Below are 12,642 nucleotides of genomic sequence, written 5' to 3'. Positions count from 1 at the left end.
GTCCAATAGAATCGGAGGGGCGAGATGAGCGGGACGTAACATCCCGCCCACCTCCTTCCTTCCTCATTGCCGGTGGACGCAGGTAAGGAGATGTTCGTCGTTCCTGCGGTGTCACACGTACTGATGTGTGCTGCCGCAGTAACGAGGAACAACATTGCCAATAAGCATACAATGATTTTTGGTTTCAGGACGACCTCTCCGCGGCAAATGATTTTGACCTAATTTGCGATCATTTAAGGTCGCTCGTAGGTATCACACACTGCAATCTCGTTAATGAAGCCGGATGTGCGTCACAAACACCGTGACCCCGACGATAATTCACTAACGATATCGCAGCGTGTAAAGCCCCCTTTAGAGTTTCAGGTGTCCAAGATTGTTGATGCTCATTTAATTTGCCATTCGTTACAATATTTGGTTCATTGACAGGGTTATGGTCCTGAGAAAAGGACTTTGGTACCAGCCTCTGATATCCATGCTGAACACCTGGTTAGGACATTTCATCCGGAGAAACCGGGTCCTGAAGGTCGAGATACCCCTCTTAGGCTGCATTCACACAATTGTATGGCATCTGATGCAAGTTCATCGGATGCAATATGCTAATGACTAATGTGCTGCCAGTGTGAGCCGAGTGTAATGCATCTGTAATCCAATCCTGCGATCAGATCACAGCTGTGGATGAGAGGGTGGGTGCTACGGACGAGAGGGAGGGATCAATCTCCCCATCTCCATTGTCAGCTGATTCGATTATTGCACTGCACTTAGATATCATCCGATGCTTCACTGGCACCCATAGACTTTTATGGGTGCGAGTGACACAGCTCTCGCTGACAATCACAGCATGCTGCGACTTTTCTCTTATCCAGAATCTGGAAGAAAAAAAAGCTGACCATGTGCTTTTCCTCAATGAATAACATTGGTCCGAGTGCAATGTGAGATTTTCTTGCATTGCACTCTTCCGATTTATACGCTCGTGTGAGTGTACCCTTAGAGGCGTACTGTCACAAGGAATTTTTTGCAAACATCGCTGACTGTCATGGTGGCATCAGGATCTGGGGAAACTTCAGATTCTTGCACTCTACCTGCAAACTTCTCTGATGTCTGTGACACGCCCCACTGGGGCCTGGTGGCACTCATTACCAGGCTGGCTCTGTTATGCTTGGAGGATGTCACGGCGACACAGGCCTGGTCCCGTGACCCCGGCAGTGTCGTTTTAATAAATGGCGGTAGTGGTGGGAATTATATTTACAAGGGAGATGTCATGACACCACCTGTGGTATGCGGCAAGATAGGTGCTGCCACTGCTATTCAGTTTCCTGGGGGTCGGTGGTGATGCAGCTGAGTTGGTATAGCTCTCCACAGGTAGAGCTGGGCCCCAGGGCTGTTGGGAGTAGTAGCCTGTAATGGCGGGGTGCAGGGCCGGAGGCGCAGGCAAAGAACTGGGCAACACAGGAATGCGGTCACAAGGTGTTTACTCACAGTTTAAGGCCTCTGCCACACTCTTGTGAAAATCACGCACGTGCCGCGAGACACGTATTTTCCCAGCGTGTTGCGTTTGGTAAGTACGTGTCTCCGGCACGTGCGGGCCACGTGTGTTCTCAGTGTGCTATCCGTGATAACACACGGAGAACCGGTAATTTGCATACTCACGTGGTCCTTGCTGCTGTCCAGGGTACTGATCTTCGGTCTCCAGCTGCTGCCGGCCGCAGTGAAGTGACTATTAAATGAGCATAATGAGCGGCGGTCGGCAGCAAGTGACAGCAGAGACAGGAGGGCTGGAGAAGGTGAGTAAAGATTTGTTATTTTTTTCTCTGACACGTGAGTTTTCTCCGGCACGTGTCACACGGGACCGCATCCACGCTACATCCATGTGGTAGGGGTGCGGGCCGTGTGACACCCGTGATGCCGGAGAAAACGTGGACATGTCAGCGTGAGAAACACACGGACACACGTAAGTACGGAACGGACACACGTTCCATTCCAAAATACTTACATGTGTCCAAACCATTAGGAATACCTAGGTCCACGTGTGTACGTGTCTCCGGTATGTGAGAAAACTGTCAAACACGTACCGGAGGCACGAACGTGTGACAGAGGCCTAGAGGCTGCTTTACATGGTACGACCGATTGTGCGATTTCACAATCGATCTTACCCGCCCCCGTCCTTTTTGCGTCACAGGCAAATAGCTGCCCGTGGCGCACAAAGTCGGTAACCCCCCGTCACACATACTTACCTCTCGTGCGACCACGCTGTGAGCGGCGAACGTCCACTTCCTGGAGTGGGAGGGACGTTCGGCGTCACAGCGACGTCACACGGCCACCGGCCAATAGAAGCGGAGGGGCGGAGATGAGCAGGATGTATACATCCCGCCCACCTCCTTCCTTCCACATAGAGCCGGCGGCTGACGCGGGAGGCAGGTACGCGATACTCATCGCTCCCGTGGTGTCACACGGAGCGACGTGTGATGCCACGGGAATGATGAACACCGGCGCCCGATTTCAGAACCAATATTATGGAACCTAGCGACCAGTACACGACTCACGATTTGTGAGCGATACTGCGTCGCTAGGAGGTGTCACACAGGCCGGCATCGCCAGCGATGCCGGATGTGCGTCACAAAAACCGTGACCCCGACGATCTATCGCACGATAGATTGTCTGGTGTAAAGCAGCCTTAAGAGTTCCAGGTTATCACGTCTAGACAAATGCTACCCTTTGGGTGCTGAGTCCTGCTGCGATGGGTTCCAGCCGATCCCAGATAGTTCAGAGGCACAACCGGGTGCACCCTTCTGTGTTCCTTTCCTGGTCGTCTTCCTGCGCTGACCTCTCCCACCTTTTCCGCACCTGCACACACAGAGCCCCGAGCCGGCATCCGCGGACCCTGTCGGGTGGCTTGCAGCTCTATCCCTTGGCCCTATGTGGTCACCCTTACACTGAATGTGTGTGGATGTGGCCATCGGCACTTGCAGTAACCTCAGCCTCCGGTTTGCTAGCTGAGCCTTGTAGTTCTCCACTAGTTGAGGGGCCGGTCCCCTACTGCAGCCAAGTCCCTCCACTCCATTTGTCGTTTGTGGAACGAGACCAGGGGTGTATGGTCCACAATGCTTAGCGCTGGCTCCTTGCTCTCCTAGTTACAGCCCACATCGGGTTAATTAACCCGATGTGTGCTGCAGCTAAATGTGCACAGAGCAGGGAGCAGCGCACAATGCTTAGCGCTGGCTCCTTGCTCTCCTAGTTACAGCACACATCGGGTTAATTAACCCGATGTGTGCTGCAGCTAAATGTGCACAGAGCAGGGAGCAGCGCACAATGCTTAGCGCTGGCTCCTTGCTCTCCTAGTTACAGCACACATCGGGTTAATTAACCCGATGTGTGCTGCAGCTACATGTGCACAGAGCAGGAGCCGGCACCGACAGTGAGAGTGGAGGAGGCTGGTATCGAAGGTAAATATCGGGTAACCAAGGACAGGGCTTCTTGGTTACCCGATGTTTACATTGGTTACCAGCCTCCACAGAAGCCGGCTCCTGCTGCCTGCACATTTAGTTGTTGCTGTCTCGCTGTCACACACAGCGATCTGTGCTTCACAGCAGGACAGCAACAACTAAAAAATGGCCCAGGACATTCAGCAACAACCAACGACCTCACAGCAGGGGCCAGGTTGTTGCTGGATGTCACACACAGCAACATCGCTAGCAACGTCACAAAAGTTGTTCGTTAGCAGCGATGTTGCTAGCGATGTTGCTTAGTGTGACGGGGCCTTTAGGGTTTGTTCACACCTAGCCTTGTGTTGATATAGCCAATGAAGATAATTAGGGTTAGTTCACACCTCGGGTTGTGTTGCAATACCCAGTGTAGATATAATTAGGGCTTATTCACATCTAGCGTTGTTTTATGGATGTGTTCTACTCAGGAGAAATGCAGCATTTTACAGTTACAGCAATAGGAATGAGTTTCACAATCATTCACACAGTACATTTTTTAATTGCGTTTTCTAGTGTATTTTTCAAAATGCGGATTTCAATTCTTTCAGTGTTTTTACTGCAGTTTTCCCCATTAGGTTAAAATGGCTTAGCAACCACAAAGGCATATAGGAACATGAAAACCCGAAAACCCATGGAACCCATGGCATGCTTTTTTTGGCTTTCAACTGTGATCTCAAAGAGTTAAAAAAATTGAAGCAAAAACACTGCAAGAATTTAAATGCTTCTTTGATAAAAAATAAATAAAAACGCACCTCAGGTGAAAAGCAGCAAGGTATAAATATGTAAAATATCCATAACAGTTTAGAAATCTCAATAATTTTACTGCTATTGTAAACCCTGTATTTTGTATACCGTATTCTTCATTTTATAAGATGCACCCCAAAATTAGAGATAAAAAAAAAAGTAAAAAAAAGGGGGTCCGTCTTATACTCCGGTGTTGTCTTACCGGAGGGGGGTGGCAACGGTGGTGGAGTGGGTTCACAGGAGGCATAGGCTGTGCTGGCAGCAGCGGCGGGTCAGTGGTGGTGGTGGGTCAGTGGTGGCAGCAGAGGGTCAGTGGTGGCAGCAGCGGTGGCGGGTCAGTGGTGGCAGTGGCGGTGGCGGGTCAGTGGTGGCAGCGGAAGCTGAGGGGGTTGTGTGGTGGAGCAGACCAGTGCAGCGAGTGTCCCAGTCAGTCCGGGCTTCAAAGAAATGGCACCCGGAGCAGCGCATGCGCAGATGGAGATCTCATCCAAGAGCTCCATTTGCGCACGTGCTGACTCCCGGCACCATTATTTGAAACTGGGACTGCAGACAGACCCGCTGCACAGCACTGCAGTCTGCACAGCCACCCGGCCGCACAGAGTGGCAGCTAGCAGGCCGCCCGCCCGTACGCACCAACAGGCACCCAGCCGCCCGCACACAGAGCCGCACAGACAGCCCCCCGCCAATTCACCTCCCGGTAAGCTATATTCGGATTTTAAGATGCACCCATCATTTTCCTCCCAAATTTTTGGGAGGAAAAGTACGTCTTATAATCCGAAAAATACAGTACTTGAAATAAATGCATGGAAAAAATACTGCAAAAAATGCACCATGTGAACATACCCCTTTGGAGCAGACAGCTTCAAAAAACACCTGAAAAATTGGCTAAGAAACCCCTTTGCTGCTTGGATGGTCTGTCTTGTGAGCGATTTTCTTCTGCGTTAGGTTTGGAAAAACATCTTGTGGGAGAAAAGAAAGTGCAAGTTACTTATTTGAAATGTGTCTTGATGAAAATGCTCCAAGCTAGACACTATTGAGTCAAAAGACTGCAAAAAAAAAAAAAAACACTTCAAGAAAAAAACCTTCAGAACAGCAAAACTCCTACAAAAGCTCTTCAAAGAGGTTTCTGTCAAAAGCTGACAGAAGCTCGAAAGCTTGCAATTATTACCATCTTTTCAGTTAGCCATTACACGTTATCAACCACTGAGGACTTCAGTTCTTTTAAACAAATTTTTTTTATCTCTACTGGCTAAGGCCTCTGCCACACTCACGTGAATTTCACGCACGTGCCGAGAGACACGTATTTTCCCTGCGTGTTGCGTGCAGGTAAGTACGTGTCTCTGGTACGTGCGTGACACGTGTGTTCTACGTGTGCTATCCGCGATAGCACACGTAGAATCAGTAATTATTATACTCACCTGGTCCTCCCTGCTGTCCGCGCTGCTGTCCGTGGTGCTGATCCTCGGTCTCCAGCCCTCCCGTCTCCCCGCTGCTGCTGCTGCCAGGCAGTGAAGTGAATATTCTATGAGATTAATGAGCGGCGGTCGGCAGCAAGAGGCAGCAGCGGCAGAGACAGGAGGGCTGGAGAAGGTGAGTTAATGTTTTTTATTTTTTTCCCTGACATGTGTGTTTACTCCGGCGCGTGTCACACGGGACCGCATCCACACTACACCCGTGTGGTACGGGTGCGGGCCGTGTAACACCCGTGCTGCCGGAGAAAACACTGACATGTCAGCGCTTTGAAAATCGCACACACGTACAAACGCACACGGACACACGTTCCGTGTGGTTTTACGTGTGTGTGCCTGCTACCATAGGGTAGCATTGCTGTACATGTCTCCGTGCCGCCGGTACGTGTAAAAAATGCCAAACACGTGCCGGAGGCACGGATGTGTGGCAGAGGCCTAACACGGTACAAAGATATATTTTACTTGTGTCAAAAGCTGGTAATTTTGGCTGCCTCAGAACAGCTGGATGTGCACAAGGCACAGGGCCTCAGAATAACATGTGAATGGACCACAAGTATGGAAGAGTCGTTCTTCAAGGACTTGGACTATATTGGAAGAAATTAAGCCTCATAGATGCGTGACTGTCTACTCATGAAGAACCAAATATGAGGGCAGCCTGGCTCACAAACTCACTTACTCTTTGTAAGGCGAGAGTCACACATGAGAGTAACTCGTGTGAGTCTCGCATCGCATCACCCAGCATGGCCACACACTCTCCTGACAGGAGCGGGTCGGCTGCATGTATTTCTATGCAGTTGAGATGCTCGTGTCTGGAGAGTGTGTGGCCATGCTGAGTGAGGCGATGCGAGACTCACAAGCGTGACTCCATTCTAACGGTTACAAGCTCATACATATCTCCCAACGGTCCCAGATTCAGCGGGAGTGTCCCAATTTGAGGGCTCACTCCCGATATTCACTGCTTTTGTCCCAGCTCCTCCTCTCATTTCAGTGAATAAGTGAACTCAAGCAGAGCAGTGCATAAATTAAATTTTCGGCTGCTCTGGTTTCCAGCAAGGTGACTAAAACTCTTTGAGCTCTTTGGCCATAGGCAGCATCCCTATTAGGCTAAGTTCACACAGGACATGTTTTGCTGCGTTTTTGGTGCGTTTTTGAGGTCACAAAGATGCACCAAAATGCATGCATTTCCTTCTCCCAGCAAAGTCTATGATATTTCAGTTTTGCTGTCCACACTGGGATCTTTTGTTGGCTGCATCTTGGTTGCATCTTGGCTGCATTTTTCAAGATGCAGCCAAGATGCAGCATGTCAATTCTTTTTGCATTTTTACCGCATTTTTGAGCCTTCCAGTCAATAGATTTGACTTAATAAACGCATTGGGAAAAACACGGGAAAAACACGTCAAAATCGCATTGCATTTTTAATGCGTTTTTGCCGCAGTTCGTTTTTGGTGCATTTTAGATACGCTAAAGATGCACTGACAAAAAGATGCCGCATGTGAACATAGCCTTATTGACAGTATACTGCCAGTATTGAGAGGCTTGGGAGGATTTGGTAATCTTGACCTGTATTGCAGGAGAGGAGCCAGAAACAAATTATTCAGTTGCATAGAGATATAGATAGATATACAGTATACTGCATATCTATGTAGGTGAAGGAAGAAGTCATATTCTTTTGTTCCAATAAAACTATTATAAAATAAATTACAAATAATTTTACTTTTCACCCCCTTGGAATGAATCCAGCAACTTTCAAATACATTAGAGGAGCCCTAGATGTTGAGCCACAGGCTCTGCTGTATCAGTAAGAGGATTTTGTATACATGAACCTGCATTGCAGCCTCTGACTCTATAGCAGATTACACTGGATATAGAGATCCATTGTACAGAGCAGCATCTCTATGTCCTATATTCTACAAATTCCTAAAAATAATTTAGTTGATTATTTTTCTCTAATAAAACTCATAAAAATGTAACGCTAAGGCCGTATTGACACGTATTGTAAATACTGTTTTTTTTCCGCAGGTGTCCGCACCAAAGAACGCAATAACTATCTTATCTGATTATTGCCTATTTGCTGCTTTTTTATGCGTTTTCCCAGATATTTGACACATGTTTGGTGCAGATGTGAATCCTGTTTTTTAATGCATTTAATACTACAGAAAAGCTTTGATTCTGCGTTTAAAAATGCAACAGTGCTATTTTTATGCTTGGGTTTTTTTTCAGATTCCACAAAGAAGCCTATAGAGAAAAAAACACCAAAACTGTACAGCTCAGCAGCATCTTTAGAGGCTCAGCAGGCGGAGATTTCATGACGTCTCATCCACTTTGATTGGACAATTACGGTAGTCCATTTCCAGTTTTTCTGCTGCTTTTTTTTTGCACATAAATTCTGCTGTGTTTAACTATCCCAGCAAAGTGGATGTGATTTGATGAAAAGACACTGCTGAACTCTGCAATTTTGGTGTTTTTTTCTCTCTAGTGGCTTCTATGTGGAGCTTAAAAAAACGCATGGAAAAAACTGCTTTAAAAATCTTTTTAAGTGCAGAATCAAAGCTTTTCTGTACTATAAAAACGCGGCTTCACATCTGCACCAAAAACACATGAAATAAGGTGGAAAAGGCAAAAATAATCAGAGAAGATTGTTATTGTATAGTTTGGTGCACACAGCAGCAGAAATAAAAAAACACAGGATTTCTACAATGTGTCAACACGGCCTTACAGACACAAAAAAGCAACATGTCATATAGTGAAACATATAAATATGAGAAAGTTCTAGCTGATACGACTATGAATGAATGAACAGTCCGGGGCATCTGCTGAACATCCCTCACTGCCAAATGGGCGTGGCCTGGGGGTGCCTTAGGGGCGTGGTCAAAATTTGACATACTTCATACATCCCAACTTTTGAAGAACAGAAAGTCTATGTGCGCACGTAGTGTAATTTCATGCATTTCCGCAGCGTTTAGCACTGCAGCGTAAATGCATGCGTCCTGCGTCCCCAGAAAAATCTATGAAGATTGTGCATAATCTGTGCGCACATTGCTTTTTTGAACGTAGCGATTTGAGTGTCAAAAACTTGACAAAACCTCTGCGTTTAAAAATGCAGCATGTCACTTCTTTTGTGCGTTTTGGATGCTGCTCCCACTCTGTCTATGGGAGAGGCAGCATCCCGAGCGCATGAAATCGGCATCTATGCTGCAAACACACTGCATCCATTAAGCACTGTTTCTGCAGCGATTTGCAGCGCACATGTGCTGTCAAATCGCTGCAGAAATTTCAGCATGGACACAACGCAACGTGCGCACATTGCATAAGGCTATGTCCGCACTTTGCGTCGTCCTATTTGCAGTTCTAAACACATCCTCTGGCAGGAATTGCTTTTGCCAAAGTTGCTTTTGACCACAAAATCGCGGTAAATACGCATGCTCTATATAAGAGCCCAGGCCACTGTGTACAACATAAAAAACACTTTATAATACTTGTGCTGCCCCTGCAGTGATCGAACCGCTCGGATCCGGGGTTGCTGTGGCTCGAGGGTCTCCGGACCCGGGGGTTTGCGGCAACTTAAATGAGAAGGGGGCTATTTACAGGGGATAATAGTTTGTGACGCCACCCGTGGTGTGCGGTAAGGGGAGTACCGCCGCTGCCGATGAGCGTACCCGGGGGAGATGGAGTGAGGCAGCCAGATGACGTTCCCTCCACGGGTAGGGGAGACCCCGGGACTCTGTGACATTCTGGAGCAGGGGTGCGCAGGTCCAGCTGGAAGCAGGGAAGGACCATGTACTCACTCAGGCAACTTTGATGATGGTGCAGCTGCAAAGAAGACGCTGACAACAAGGTGAACCAAGCACCTGGGTGCCGCTGCCCTCTTGGGGGAGCCCATCCGGGTATCCGTCCCCTGCAGTACTGCCTGGTGGTCCGGAGCCTGCCTCCGTGCACAAATTGTAAAGTGTCCGTGTGGCCCGTAGGCATAAAGCTGTCTGGGCCCCACTCCCTCCTTTTTGGGATAAAGGAGCTGTGCTCTCAAGGGCTCACGCGTGGGATTTCTGTGGGCTGCTTGGGTTGGAAAGCCCTATCCCCCTTGTTGCACTAGTGCGCCTGATCTCTGAGCTTCTTGGGGACAGTCCCTAAAGCCACTATCCTCCACAGGTTTATTGCCGGGTTGCCTGAAGCTACTCCCCGACCTAGGGTCCAGTACCTTGACGTGCTTTCGGTCCTGGACCGGTTATTGAACTCGAGCTGCTGACCGTCCTCCAAGACTAGGTCCAGGCACCCAGTCCCAAAACCCTGCTCAAAGTGGCCACCGTCAGCTGCAATGAACATCTGGACCCTGGACAGCATACTGTATCTTGCTGCACATTTTTCAATGTGGTAGGTGACACGTTTGCACAAGCATCTGTGATACGTCGTAGGTCCTGCAATGTTGGTAGAGGGGTCGCCTACACCTGCTGTTTGGTGTGACCTCACAGAAAGAAGTCCAATGGGGTCCGGTTAGGTGAGTGTGGAGGCCACTCCACGCAGCCACCATACCCAATGACTTGTAAGAAGATCTTCATGAGGTATCGCTTCACATCCGCAGCCTTGTGAGTTTTACAAATTCTAATCATAGCATTTCTGTATGCAAGGTGTCGATTCGTATTGAATTGATGATGTCCTACAACTTTGTAATTCACTTTTTTTCTCTATCTCGTTCCGTTTTCAAGATAAAAATGCTAACTCAATTTTTTTCCACCAGGTGGCGCTATAGGTGATTTCATTGCATAGCGCATGGCTACTTTACTATACCTAGACACCACTTCTATGCCTATAGCTGTCGCCGTTCTCAAGATAATGGCGGTGGATAGGATATGGGTGGACATTCTGTATAAGAGCCCACTGGTGGTGGCCGTAGCTTACAGGGCAAAAAACTGGTGACAGGTTCCCTTTAAAACCCCAGCTTCACATCTGCACCAAATATGTATCAAATATTGGAGAAAATGCATAAAAAATACCGCAAACACGCAATAATCATAGAAGATTGTTATTGCCAAAGGCTACCTTAATTATTTTGCATAAAAACATTTTTATTATATTCTATTAAAATTCACAAACCATCCCACACCGTGAGCAATAACACACAAAGATCCCAGGACTATGGGACAGCCTCAATAGATATTTCCTATAGAGAGAGAAAAAATACACCTTCAGAGTATCGGTTTGATAGTGTTAAAGGGCAGAAATTTCTAAATGACCCTTAATCTTCCTGTCCACTACCTGCCAATGGAGACATAACTTACGTTACACGCACCCTAAAGGTAAAGTGGTGCCCCATTCCTCGGCGGCTTTCCCTCATATAATATCCCTAACCTCACTTCTGAGGCCGGGGCCACATTGGGGACTAGTGCGATCCTCGCATGACACTCTGCTCACGCTGGCAGCACCCTGGTTTCTTTTGAAGAGAGAATGTAGGTGGAAAGATTAAAGATGTTGTCGTTATTATCCTTAGTTTGTTTTACTAATTGATTCCTTTTTCTCTTTTTTTGTTTGAGCTTTCTGCCAGCTCTGATCCCCCTAGTGCATTTTTTCTTTTTTTGGGATTTGGGGGTAAAATAATGGGTCATTGGGTTCATTTTGATGTTCTTGGCTGATGGTAAAAAAGGCACATATTATGTACCGTTATTAGTATTGTCGATATTGACAATATTCCCTGTATTTTCTTTCTCCGTTGAAGGTGTTGTAATTGGTGCGGGTTCTACCTCTTGTGTGAATGGCAGAGCAATTTATTCCTCGCATGTTGAAAATACCAGACGGTCAATGGAATCCCTCTCTGAGGTGGCATTCATGGGTTCTGTGTCGCTGGTTTGTATATTAATTTCTGATATGATGGGACACATCAAATCTCTTTCCTTGTGGATTTTATCAATTTTCAGTGTAATCAAAGCTAAATGTCTCCTGGTCTCCTCAATGGGGTTAGAGTCAGGTTTTTCACATATATATATTTTTTTTTCTTTCCTGTTTTTTCTTTTCATTTTTTTAATTTGCTCTAAAGTAATATCAATATGGAATGTTACGCAAATGTTTTTATTTGTTTTTTGGACAATTGTGATCTATTTACCGATGTTACATCCCACTGACCGGCCACCCGCCTTTTTTTTTTTTTTGAAAATTTGTGGGCGGTTTTAAATTCAGTCGTTATCCTGACAAGTGTATATATAGAAAGGTAAAATATATCTTTGTACCGTGCTAGCCAGTAGAGATAAAAAAAAAGTTTGTTTAAAAGAACTGAGAGTCCTGAGAGGTATCAACCACTGAGGACTCTCAGTTCTTTCAAACAAACTTTTTTTTATATAGAAAGGAGACTCTGATGTACTAGTAGGGTTGATTTTTTTTTATCTGTAATAATTGTCCTGAAGAAGGAGGCTGCGTCCTCCGAAACGCGTAGACCTGATTTAAAAAAATAGAAATGAATCAACTTCTGGATGTTTGATGTCAGCACGGCATATCCCGGTTTCCTTCCTTCACATCTGCATCAGCCTGCAGTACAGGCAATGGCTCAATGGTAGAGCTGCTGCCTCTGGATAAAGAGCTTACAAGTTCATGAGTTCTAGCCCCATCCCAGTAAGGGCTTATTCAGAGTACTGATTGTCCTGGTCAATTCATTTTTTTTATAGGACCGACTGACTTTTCAATATGTTTTGTGTAGGATCAGATGATACACTGAAGCACTTCCATGTGCCATCAGTTCCTACAAAAAAACATATCGGTGTCTGTATGTCTGTTCCGTTATTATGGAACATATTCTATTCTGTTCCGCAATTGCAGACCGTAACTCAAGTCAATAGGTCCGCAAAATCCCCGGTAGCCACATGGAAGCACCTCCATGTGGCTTTCCGTTGGGTGCCCCTGTCAGCCCTGCAGCAGCTCACAGCAGTGTGCGAGCAGCAGCCGGGATGATGAGCGCCAACATCAGGAGG

Source organism: Anomaloglossus baeobatrachus, chromosome 5 (assembly GCF_048569485.1).
Source record: "Anomaloglossus baeobatrachus isolate aAnoBae1 chromosome 5, aAnoBae1.hap1, whole genome shotgun sequence".
Lineage (NCBI taxonomy): Eukaryota > Metazoa > Chordata > Amphibia > Anura > Aromobatidae > Anomaloglossus > Anomaloglossus baeobatrachus.
This window is presented reverse-complemented; position numbering follows the sequence as displayed.